Here is a 12,141-nt window from a genome sequence, read left to right on the forward strand (position 1 = left end):
GAAAGAGAGAAGGCAGACTTATTGAGGAAGTACAAGAAACAAAATGGCTAAGAGCCCTTATTTGGGAAGAGGATGACTTTTTCAAAAGAAACAGCAGTTTCAAATGATAACTTAGCTGTAGGACTGTTAGCAACACAGGACAGAGTAACAAAAGTGGCTAAGAATACCCATAAAAACTTCCCAGCAAAGTACTAGTTTATTTAGTCTCTCCTGACACTCTAAATTTATTTCTGCCCTGATTCTTACAGCAGGGAACAGCTGTACCTACAAGAACCCAATTCCCCCTGTTTTCTTCTTTCATCCTCCTGTCCCAGGCACCCTTCCCAGGGAAAAAAAAGAAAAAAAAAGAAAAAAAAAAAGAAAAAAAAAAAAGAGCTGCCTTTTTTTTTTTTCTTTACCATATGCAAGTACATATTCCTGAAGGAAAGGGGGCCATTAACATTTAAAGACACTTTAAAATTTCAGTATGTTTTTGTACTATATTTAAGTACATTTAGAAAAAAGTTAATTTCAATAAATTAAGCAAATGATCTTCCAGGATGAGTGAATACATGAGTATGAAAAACAAGACCACCTTCACAGTTATGAGTCTGTTTATTACTTTCTAAGAACCTCAAGAGATGAGAGAGCCCTCTCCTCTCTTTCCCCAATATTTAAGTGTTCTCCAGAGAAGAGGCACTGATGCTAAATTTATTAAACTAGCTAACAAGTCCCAGGCACCTCAGTAGAGAAAGAATCTGCAAGGTCACCAGTTCCTAAACGGTGCAGAGCACGTCACTAGCGAGGAACACGGCCATTACGGGGAGGTCTGAAGCCGAACACAAGTAAACTCCACCAGGTTATTGGGGTGGGCTCCATGCCAGCCCACAAGCTTTACGAGAACGCAGGAGCAACCACCATGCAAAGGAGACAGTGGTGCAAAGGTGCGAGAAAACAGAGCTGTGAGAGGAGGAAGGAGGCAGCGATGGAAGCAAGCAGCGAGAGCACACCCCTGCCAGCAATACCTGTGCCAGAGCCACAAGACTGGAAACTACCAACTTGAGTAAGGGCAAGAAATACATTTAAGGAAATCTCCCAGGGATCTGGAGGATTAAGCAAGTACGTAAGCGGCGTATGTCCCACCTGCCTACGTCAGGTCACCCGAGCGCTGCCATTTAAAGCTCGGGGAAAGGCAGCAGGGAAAATGGTGACCCCCTACACCGCCGTCTGCAGCAGGAGGCATTGGGAGGAAGGGACGTGCCTACCTCAACCCTGCAAAATCTCAAGTGCCTCCCCAGGCTCTGCGCACCCCCTGTGCTGCCTGGAGCCTGTCAACGCAAAGGGACTGTGAAAAAGGGCAGACCCATTCTCATTAAATTTAGGCGTTATATATAGGCTGTGCTGTTGAGAACCATCAGTAAAAGCAAACTTCGGGAAGCCAGGCTTGGGAGGCTAGAACGTAAATCCTATAATGCCCCATCAGCGACGCGAAAACCAGGCCCTGAAACCACTTTGGAACAATTTAATCGCGCAGCCAACGAACGCCCTGGGCAAGCTGCATGCGGCCTTGGGGGGTGCGGCGAGAGGGGTTCCCTGGGGAGAAGGCCGGAGACGGGTGTTACGCACGGCCATCACAGGTTTTTCAATTAAAAAAAAAAAAACAAACAAACAACAACAACAAAAAAAAAACACAAAAAAACCCAACAAAACCAACACCACAAACGCGACAGGGTTTCTCAACCAGCAGCACCTCACGAACAGGGAAGGAGCCGAGCCCAGCCCAGCCCAGCCGCCGCCGTTAACGGCCGCCGGCGGCGCGCGCGGGGCTGAGGGGGCGCGCGCGCTCCCCTCAGGGGCGGCGCCCAGCCTCGCCTGCCTGAGGAGAAGCCCGCCCGGCCGCGGCTAGTCGCCACCGGGCTTTGGCTAGCGTCAGTCACTTACTTGTCCAAACTGAAACACTATATTAGCTGCGCAGGGAGCGGGCTAAAGAAACCGCGCTTTTCCTGACAGGGCAATTTCCTGACCGCCGGCCGCTGCCGGGAAGCCCGCCGCGCTTCTTCCCCCCCCCCCCCGCCCAGGCTCCCCGGGCCCGGCCGCGCTTGCGCTGCCGTTCCCCGTCGGGGCGGGGAAGGGGAGGCGGGAGCGGCCGAGCCTCCCCCGCTCGCCTTTGAAGGCTGAGCCGGCCGGTGCCGGCATCTGGTTTGCATTTGGGGGCCCGCGTGTGGAGCTCTCGCCCCCAGCGCCGTTAAAGGGATCTGCTGTGTGTTAGGCATAGCTGTCAAGCTGCACTGCCCTGGAAAGCCGAGAGTGCACTGCGCCCTGTCAGGAATTCAACTGATACGAGTATTTTTGCCTCGGAAAGGGAATCGTATATCTCCTTTATTTAAAAGCGAATAAAACAGAAACGGGGGGGGGGATCTTTTCGTTAAAGGGTTTGTTGCCAAATCGTATTTTTCAGCCGCAGCCCTGTTGTCCTACAAGACTGCAAAAATATTGGGGGTTGCAGAAGCATTTTGCATTTAAGCGGTGCAAGAAGCCACAGCGAGAGCCAAGGGGAGACTCAATACAGGGGAACGAGCAGAAGGGTATGTCTGGACTGAGGACATCCCCCACCTTGACCCATAAATATATAATCGCTTCTTAAATAAATAAAACGGGACTGCAGGCCGTGAGTTAGATTTGCTGCACGGGGTTACTCCGTTTGGGAGTTTTAACTGAAAACTGGTAAAATGCCTGATGTCGGGAATAAACCGTCGGTTTATTTAAGGTCTGCTAAAAATGGAGGGCAGGGCAGGGCAGGGCAGTAGGATCCCCTCAAATGCATCCCTTGAAAACAGAGAGACTGGCCAGCAGCGGCTGCGCGCTACGGCGGTGGGTAGGACCAGACCCCACCACCTCCCTCCACAACCCACGTAGGGAGGAGCGGATGGAAACCCTCACATTCCCATGATGTCCAAACACTTCTGAAGAGGCCCCAGGGAGCCACTGGGGATTTTTCCCGTTATCCCCCAAATATTCTACAGCAGGAAATCGTGTAGCAAAAAGCTCTCTTGCAACATTTCCAGAGTTTTCCCACTTTGGCCCAGGCAGAAATACTGCAGGAACAACCTTGCTCAGGGAAAGATGAGTGTTGTCTCGTGGTTAGAGCACAGGGTTCGTGGTCAGAAGCTGTGGGTTCTCATTCCAGCTTTGCCACTGAATCATTTTGAGAGCTTCGCTAGTCACTTTGTATTAGAACCAGTTAGTAATTTTCCGTTGGAATGATTTTCTGATGGAAAACACTACTTCTACAAAACTGAAATCTTCTGAGTGAAAATCGACTTGCCGTTGGGAATACCTTGCATCTAGGCGGGGTAGGAAAGGACATTAGACGCAAACTGAAGTATTTGGAGTTTTCTTGCATTGGTCCAAATGTTTTTCTTTGAATAGATAGATACCACCCTCCTGACTGTAATTCCAGGTCAGCTCATTGCACGGTGGGAGCGTGTGCTCTCATGCTCTGCTTTGCTGCCCGGGAGGTCTGCACCTCCTGGAGTGGGATGCAAATTTCTCTCTTCTGAGACGTGTACGTCCCGATCTGAGTCAGACCAGCCCAGGCACGCGGGCACCTGGCCCATGGGAACAAATCCTAGCGTAAGGCTACCACTCTGACCAAGGAAGTGCACCACGGAGAGTATTAAGTTCAGAGACACAAACAAGCTGTTTCACGTTAGTTCAGTGACCCAAAACAAAGTACTGTGACTGTGAATATACCAAAATGTTTTGTTCAACTGAAAAGCAGTAAAATGAAGCCCAAAGAAACAGACCTGAGTGTGCTTCTACTCTCACTGACAATCAAATCCTATAAACCCTTCCGTGCACATGCTGAGCTCCTGTTTATAGCTCTTGCTCTTCACCCTCCCAACATCTCCCTTCTTCGCTGTTTTGTTCCAGAATCCTGTTCCTCTGTTCATTAAAAACATTCTGTCCTCTGTATATTCATAGATGGCTAACACTTTCTCTTAATACAAATAATGCTTGTTCTGCTCCCACAGTGTATATGTAGACACCATTTACATCCCTTCTTAACTTTTGTTTTGCCAAATTAAACATTAACCATTTACATTTTCTTTCATAACAGCAAGTTTCAGATTATCTAATAAGCTTTCTCTGCACTTGTTTCAGTCAGAATTCATCTTTTCTGAACATAAGTGATCACAGCCCAACATAATGTGTAATGTTCAAAATGATGTCTTGCTAGTAAGTTGACAGTGGCAATAATAATTCCCTACGCACCCTTTTAGTTACAGACAGGGATCAATTTTGCCTTTTCTACACATATATCACATTAGTATCTCAATTTATCCAGGTCTTTGCTCCAATAAATAGCAGGGGAAAAAAAATAAAAAACTGTCTAAGTACAGACAAATGTATTAACTTTTCCTTAACGCATTTTTCCATTTCATTACACTTCTCTAGCACTCACATGGTTTCTTTCCAAGGGGCTGACAAATGAAGATATTTTCAAGAACAGTTACAAGATCTCCAGCCTCCAAAACCAAAGTCCTGAAAATGCTTTTATTTTAAATGAAAGATCAGAGTTTAGATTATCACATATTCCCAAGACCACATGAGGCTTAATTCATTACTCCTTTGAAATATTCTGAAAGCTGAGGGTTAAGAGGTGTTATATTAGTGCAGAATAATGGTGATTAATTTGTGCTTCATACCAAATGCAAGAAAAGTAGACGCGTGCAGTGAATCCTCTATAATTTCAAAATCTTTCTATAAACTTGAAAATATCTTGTCGATATATATACCTTAAAAGGAACACAAGACCACTTTTTTTCTGTTTAGAGTGTGGCTGTTGTAGTTCTGCTTCAGATATTACTGCTTCAAATAACCTCCCTCTTTTTCCAAGATTCTGGACAGATTCACGTAAAATATAGCCTTTTGCCTTTTCATTACAGAGTAACTAATGAAAATTCCATTTTAAATGTGCTTTCTGTGAGACAGGAACCTTCTTTTTTTCATTATTAACAAAAGCCCGTATTTCAGGCTGTAGGGGTACAGCTTCAGGTAGCGTAAATCAGCATTGCTCTGAGATGGCCTGCAGTCCTCTCAACCAGCACTGCAGAACAATTTAGTGGTTTTAGATGACAGTTGGCATCTTTGAAATATTCTCTTTTGCCCAACTAGACTAGATGTGACACTTGCTGGAGAAGAAATCTTGCATAAATCTGTCTAAAAAGACTCACTTAATCATATTACTTCACTAGCAGTGGTAACCTTTGGAGGCCAAAGTCCAGACAGGTTGAGAAATGGAACATGAGTACATAAAGGTGACAATTCCATTAACTGCAATCAAAGAGAGAGGTGAATGGTGAGATAAAGACAAATGACTTATTCTATAAAGAAAAGAAAATATGTGTGTGAAGGGGAAAGAGACAGAATGAACATTTTCCAGCCTTGTCAAGGAAATAAAGATCCAGTCCCGCTCCACTGAGATCAACACAAAAACGTCTCTTGGCCTCCCTGGATGCAAGCTCTGGCCCAGCATCCCAGCCTCCTGTTGAACCTTAGTGCAAACCGTCATTTCAGGAGCGCGCATGTACACAAGTGAGACGCCCTAGTAGAAAACTACACGCAGAATGACTTGCTGAATTGCCTACCATCGCCGTGCTGGAAATGCGAATGCTGGCATTTTGCAAAAATAAGTGAGCGCAAAAATTGTTGGCATGTCTGAATCTGGTGATTCAGGATTCTCAAATATACCAGGCAAGATCTTTCAGTCTAGTGGGGTGATCTTCAACCCCAGAGGCTGAACCAAAATGGCTTTGGGGCTTTCTTTTGGGCCCCAAAACAGAAAGCGTGGGTACATATTGATAACCGAAACTACCACCACAGGGGGGAAAAAAAAGTTCTTACGCAGGTTCAGTGCCAAACTTCAGCACAGATAAAAGAGAGACTGTAAGGGAATATTCTCATCCAGTAGCCTTCAGTGAGGCCAAGGACGGCATAAGTAGCATCGCTAGGACAACTTCACATTACCTACGTTTTTTCAGAGGAGGTGGAAGTTTAGGGAGTAGCCACGCTGGCTACTGAGCTGCTTTGCAACAGTAGACATAAAGCCACAAAGGTATCTAACCTATTCTCTCTCAAAACTTTCTGAATTTAAGATAAAGAGGAAATGAATAATAGAAAATCTATCTGTCTATATAATCTCCTTCTCTTTTGCAATTTTACCACTTATGTATGGCGTTTTCAAGAATTTCTATGCAGAAAACTTCATCTAAAACTAATCCATCTACCAAAACAAAACACGCAGATAAGCAAATTGCTTTACTTACAGAAGCAGAAATGGATCTCTGAGCATTCAAAAATTCTGCTTGCCTAGGTATTGATGAGCATAACAACTGAAGGGAAGAAAAGATGTATAAAGGGTCGTGTAACATGTGCTTGCTTAGGCAGTTAATACAAGCACCTGAGGGTGGTTTTCAATCTCATTTTTAAGAAGCAGTATAACACTGGTATAGGAAATAGAAGCTGGGGAATACTCTGGATGAAATGCTTACTGAGTCATTAGACTAGGACTATTCATTCAAACAGGGAAATAGGGAAGTAAAAACCAACTGAATACTATGCAACAACAAGAAGGGATTTTTGACTGTACAGTAGGAAAAAAAGGAAATTTCCTTTGGGGAACTTTTTCTGTTTTTAACAGAGATATTAAGTTACTCTTAGATACTAGAGCAGCCAAAAAGGGAAATCCCTGTTTTACACGGCTCTAAATATAGCTAGAAAAATAATTCAGATTTTATCCTTTTGTGGCCCATTTCCTTACATTTTGGGTAGCTCACCTTTTAATACAAAAGTCAGAACCTGATACAAACAAGCATCCAATATTTCAGGCTCCACCAAAATTCCAGTGTCTTGCCCAGGGCCTGTTCCTGCCTGCCTTTTTGGCTGGGTACCAATATCCTTTATTCTCAAGGGAGTGAGCCTTCCAAAAAACCACTTGGCACTTGGGTCAGGGCTGCTCTGTTTTCCTAACGTTCACGGCAGGCAGGATGTTTTCTGACTCTGGTACCCAACAGTTGAGCATTCCAGACAGCATGGGGATTTTTCTTTCAAAACCGCACTGCCCATGCCATAAGAATAAGTGAAGTTCTGTGACACCATGTGATCCTTGTGGGCAAATAGGATGACTTTGTTGCTGAACAGCAATACACAAAGGAAGAACCTGCACGACTCTTCCCACCTTTACAAACTCCTCCTGTGGTGTGAATACTGAAAAAATTCTGGCTTAAAGTCATGTTTTCATCAACCCGTTTCCCTCTGGGAAGACTGCTGGATCACCACAGATTAGGTTAAGGAGAAGACCCCCTCCCCTCCCAAATGCTTGGCCAGAAGAGAAGCCCACTGCTGTGGTGTAGCAGAGGGGATGCTCAGTAATCTTTGCACACATTGTTGCTTTACCCATCGTGTTGCCGGCACGTGAAAATGTTCTGTTTGCTCCCCAGAACAGGATCAGTCTGTGAGCACTCAGTACAGATACCCCTGCAACTTTTGCATATCCCTTTACGCTCTTTAAACATTAGAAATATGACTTTGACATTTATATTTTAGTAATTCCTGAGATCACTGCTGTCAGTGCCAACTACAGCTGTGCAGCCTTTGCCTTCTGGAAGAGAAACTACATAGGTGAGGGCAGGTAGGTTACAACTCACAGACTGGACTGGACTCCTCGCTGACCAGGAGCAGGCATACTGCCCCGCTCTGTCTGGGAGGCAGATTTGCCAGAGACATCTTCCCTCATAGCTCTATGCCAAAATCCAGACGTGCAAAATCGTGAAAACACAATCTGTTGAGCTGGAAATGAATTTTGCAAGCCAAGCCGTGAAAATCTGTCAAGCTCCTCAGAGTTCTCAATACCTTATATCTTGTGAAAAATAACTAACAGAGCTTAAATATTTTTCTGCAACATCCCTTCAAGACTTTTTCCATAGAACATGACCAGCTTATGTGAACCAGTTTGTTACAGTGGTGATATATCATACAGTGATGCCAAAATCCAGTCAGCGTGGAGAAGGGTTGAAGAAAGCTCAAGCACACTTCAAGCGGCATGTCCTGTTGCCATGCCGGGGACTTTCTACAACAGACAGATCCTGTTTTGCCCTTTGAATTCAGACACTAGTGAACACAGTCACGGGAGGCAAAGTACCGTCAGCATCTGTTAATTCGTAAAAAATATAATTGTCTGTTCTCCAAGGATAAGATTGTTAACTGGAATCTGGACTTCCCATTTTATAAACAACATGCAGCCTTTCTCTTAAAACTCATTGCAAATGATGTTCTAAAGCCAGCACTGTAATATTTTAAAATCTTAAATTCAACAGGGGCTTATTCAAGTACGTAAAAAGAAGTTTATAGGATCATTTAGCCACCTGCAAATCATACAAAAATAAACCAAACAGCACTAGAAAGTGGAATAAAATCACCATATATGTAGCTGGTTCCTATAGCAGTTAGATTTTCATGCTCTGTATACAACCCAAAACAAATTGTCTGCTTATAATTAAAATATGATACTGTTTCCAAAAGTCTTGGCTCTAGGGAGGTAATTTTATACCATGGGGTAGATTCAGCCCTGGTGTAGTATTTCTGATTTTCATGGAATTACACCGTTAAAGAATTTCACCCAACATCTTACCCACACTGATGCAATTCAACTTTTAAGGGACAGTTATGGGGTTTCCTCCTAACTCAGGCCAAGTTTCTGGAACAAGGAAAGTCTGTAAAAGAAACCGTTGGAGGGATGTTTTAGTCTGGCATTTAGGAATACTCACATATTAGAAAACGTCACAGGATTTATTTTGTACGTCTTACACATTAGAATGTCTTGCTTTTTTTTTCTTTCCTTACAGATACATTGCCAGTAGGAGGTCACAGCAAAACAGGATAAAACCCAAAGAAATGTAATGAAACAATTATGGACAGCTGTGAGTAGAAAGACATTTGTGGATCCGGTTAATTCTGGTTCATCTTTGTTATATAAATCTATTTTACAAACTTAATGTGTTGCCTGAGCATGTAATATGTGATTAACAGAATGCCTGCACCACTCAGGACTCTGGAGAAAAATGTAAGATATTAATTCTCCAACATTTTAGGTAACTTTAAATATTTTGGGCATGACTGATCTCACATAGTGCTTTGGATTTATGCTTTGCATGACAGATGGAAGTCAGAATATACACACTGATGCTCTCACTGATGTTGAAAACTTCTGTGCAGAATCAGAGAAAATGAGCTATAACACTTCCCTCCTCCCAGAACTAACCTGGTCTTTCCTAAAATCATGCAGCATCATAGGTCATGGCCGAGAAAACAGGAGTCTCCCCAGCTCTTCCTGCCAGTGATGCACATACCCGGCACCGTGTGGGTGTGTGTGTGTGCAAACAGTGGAAATGGGATGCTGTCAGAGGTCTGGGGGAGATTATTCCATTCCCTCTGCAGTTGTTTGAGCTGCCCAAACAGCATAAAGCAGATGCCTAGGCTCTTAAAGCTTCCTGGGAAAATCAACACTGTTTCAAAACCATATCAGAACCAAAACTATGGAAAGATTAATCAAGCTTGGGTCAAGAGGGAAGAAGGATGCAATAGCTTTTGACAGCAGTGAACTGGTAAACGATGTACCCAATGTTGAGCCCTCTTACAAGTCACAATGTTCAGTGCATCACTTTGAAAACTCCTTTAGACTATTGACATAATATTAGAAAGAACATGGAAAAAGATAGAACAATCAAAGGTACATTTTAAATTTCCTACTTGCATTTTTACACTAATCTGACAATCATAAAGCCTTAGTGTAAATCAAATGCATCAAATGCTATCAGTAAATTAAACCATATATATAGACATACGTGTACAAAAGTTAAAAAACCTTTTGGCACAGAAGACAGCTGCAGTTCAGAGTTTCTTCCAGTGTTAAGCACAAGCAGCAGAATGAAAATGCTTTAAGCATTCTTTAAAATCACATTCTGGTTGCTAACCTTTGGATTTTGGAGTTTGTCTTTCTGAAGCAATGATAAAAGCATCACAGCTTTAATGAACTTTTTAAATCATTGACCAGTCTGAAAAACTGAAAGTGAAAAAAAAGCAAGACACAACAAAAATTAAAAATACTGTACATTTTTGCCCTGTCAGCTACAGCTAGGAAATGTTGTTATAAAGCAAGATAAAAAATTGAGGAAGCAAATGAACGGTAACTGCACTCTTATTTTAGGCTATTTTATGTCTGATTGTTTCAAAAGTAGGAGTACGAGACTGGGTACATAACTCCACCCTCTCCAAGAACTGACTGAATCGTTGTTTCTGTGTGCGATCCAAACATGGGAAGAGTTTCCTTACCTACAACATGTTGTAATCACAGAAATATCATGAGATCTTCTAATTGACACCTCGTCCCCATCATCACAACACACACTGAAAAGTCATCTTCTTGGGAGATACAGGACTGGACAATTAGGAGGGCAAATAATTATCCCATGGGCTGCAAAAATTTGCCTCAGTAGAATCCTGGCCACCAAGGGTCAGCAGCCAAGAAGCAAGCCTGCGCGCGGGGTGCAACTCCACCACGATGGGCACCCTACCTGTGGGAGCTCCGTGTGGTTGCTCAGAGCACAGGGGCCTGCACAGACCCCGCTAAGCTGGTGACAGGGTTTGGGGAGGGAGGCCACTGGGTTCCAACACCTCTGTACGTACTCTCTTTTGCTGCCTTCAAAGGGAGTGATGCTTTAGCTCTGTCTTCTCATTGATTTGTATATTCTACTGCTGTAAGTCAAATTTCCCCCCCAAAAAATCTTAAAGTAAGCTCTAAGAATTGAGAAGAGGGAGAAGAAGCTTTTACTGAATGAAGCAAGTTTTCCAGAATAAAATCTCATCCTTTTCAACCACCTATTTACAGTCAATCTGATTGGCTAGTGCCATGCTTCAAATTTACTCAGGTTTTTTCCCTTACTTTATTGCTTTTAAATTAACTGGTAGCTCAAAGTTTCCTCTAAAGGTATTTTGTATGCTTTTTCTACCTTAAAAAAATGCCCATCCGAGAATTATTTATCCAGCACCTAGCTTTAGGAAGTCACCTTGATATGGGAGGAAAAATATCTGTTAGAATTGCTTTATTTTAGTATGTTAGTGAAGGGAAAGAAATCCCAGATAGAGCTGTGGATGTGACTGTTTATCATAATTTGAGAAAACATATGTTCTAGGTCAGCTCAGTGGTACTCATGTCACTGAGTTTCTAATGTTGTTGAAAACTGACACCAATAGCATGATCTGAATAACTTAAGATTTTGACCCAAGAGTAATGTCCCTCTTTAAAAGAAAGACCTCTAGAATTAAGACTTCAGCTGCTCCATCTTGAGCTAGAGAACTATTTTTCCAAGCTGCTGCCTGCATTGGGCTTCAAACCAAAACCAAATGAATGCAAATGAGGAAGCAGTTTAAATACCTGAAGGCTTTGGAACATCAAACCCTTCAGAGTACAAAATATTTGCAATTTGGCATTGCAAGCATTTCCCTTCCCACTGGAAGGTTAATTTATCATAGAGACGTACATTGCTCTCAGACCATATCACAGGCTGGTCATGTTCTTGCTACCTCAACCAGAAGAAAATTAGTGTCACCTGTGGTGAGCACTGTCTTTGTCAGATTGTTCTCTTGTAAAAGGGAACCAAGCCAGAGGCTGAGAGCAAGGCTAAGGATCTCAGTGGTATTTTTGGCCCTATAATCACGCCCTTTTCAAGGTAATCCATGTTTTAGCAGCAGCCCCTGACGTTATCTTCATTTGTAACCTGTTGCCATATTTATTCCATAGAATTTTGCACAGAGACTAGGACCGTGGAGCCTTACTGACTGCAACTCCTCCCAGCTCAGCTTCCATCAATACATCCCAGCCATTTGCAGCTTGTTTAGCATGCGAAAGCCCACACTGGTACTCTGGGTTGAATAACGATGTTCTTATTACACCCACTCAATGTCCTTAATATTGGGTAACAGGAATCCAGGGGATGTAACAAGCTGTTACTTTTGGTTTCTATGGTCCTGAATCTGTAAGGTCTAGTTCTAGGGGGGGTATCTGCTCTTTGACAACACTTCCTATATTGTGTTTCAGCCAGG

The 12,141-nt window shown here is 43.2% G+C and overlaps 1 protein-coding gene across 7 annotated transcripts in view; it reads right to left on the reverse strand.

Moving 5' to 3' along the window:
- Window positions 1-12,141, reverse strand: part of FGGY (FGGY carbohydrate kinase domain containing) — a 327,630-nt gene that overhangs the window by 145,019 nt on the left and 170,470 nt on the right. For 4 of the 7 annotated variants that reach the window (XM_049807620.1, XM_049807621.1, XM_049807622.1 and 1 more), the window contains exon 6: window positions 8,672-8,753. The exons of 2 other annotated variants lie outside the window; for them this stretch is intronic. The gene's annotated coding sequence lies outside the window, so the exon portion shown is untranslated. Of the gene's footprint in view, window positions 1-1,920; window positions 2,035-8,671; window positions 8,754-12,141 lie in introns of those variants that run through there. One more of the 7 variants, XM_049807625.1, reaches the window with a different exon arrangement.

The sequence above is a fragment of the Accipiter gentilis genome, chromosome 8, assembly GCF_929443795.1.
Source record: "Accipiter gentilis chromosome 8, bAccGen1.1, whole genome shotgun sequence".
Lineage (NCBI taxonomy): Eukaryota > Metazoa > Chordata > Aves > Accipitriformes > Accipitridae > Astur > Astur gentilis.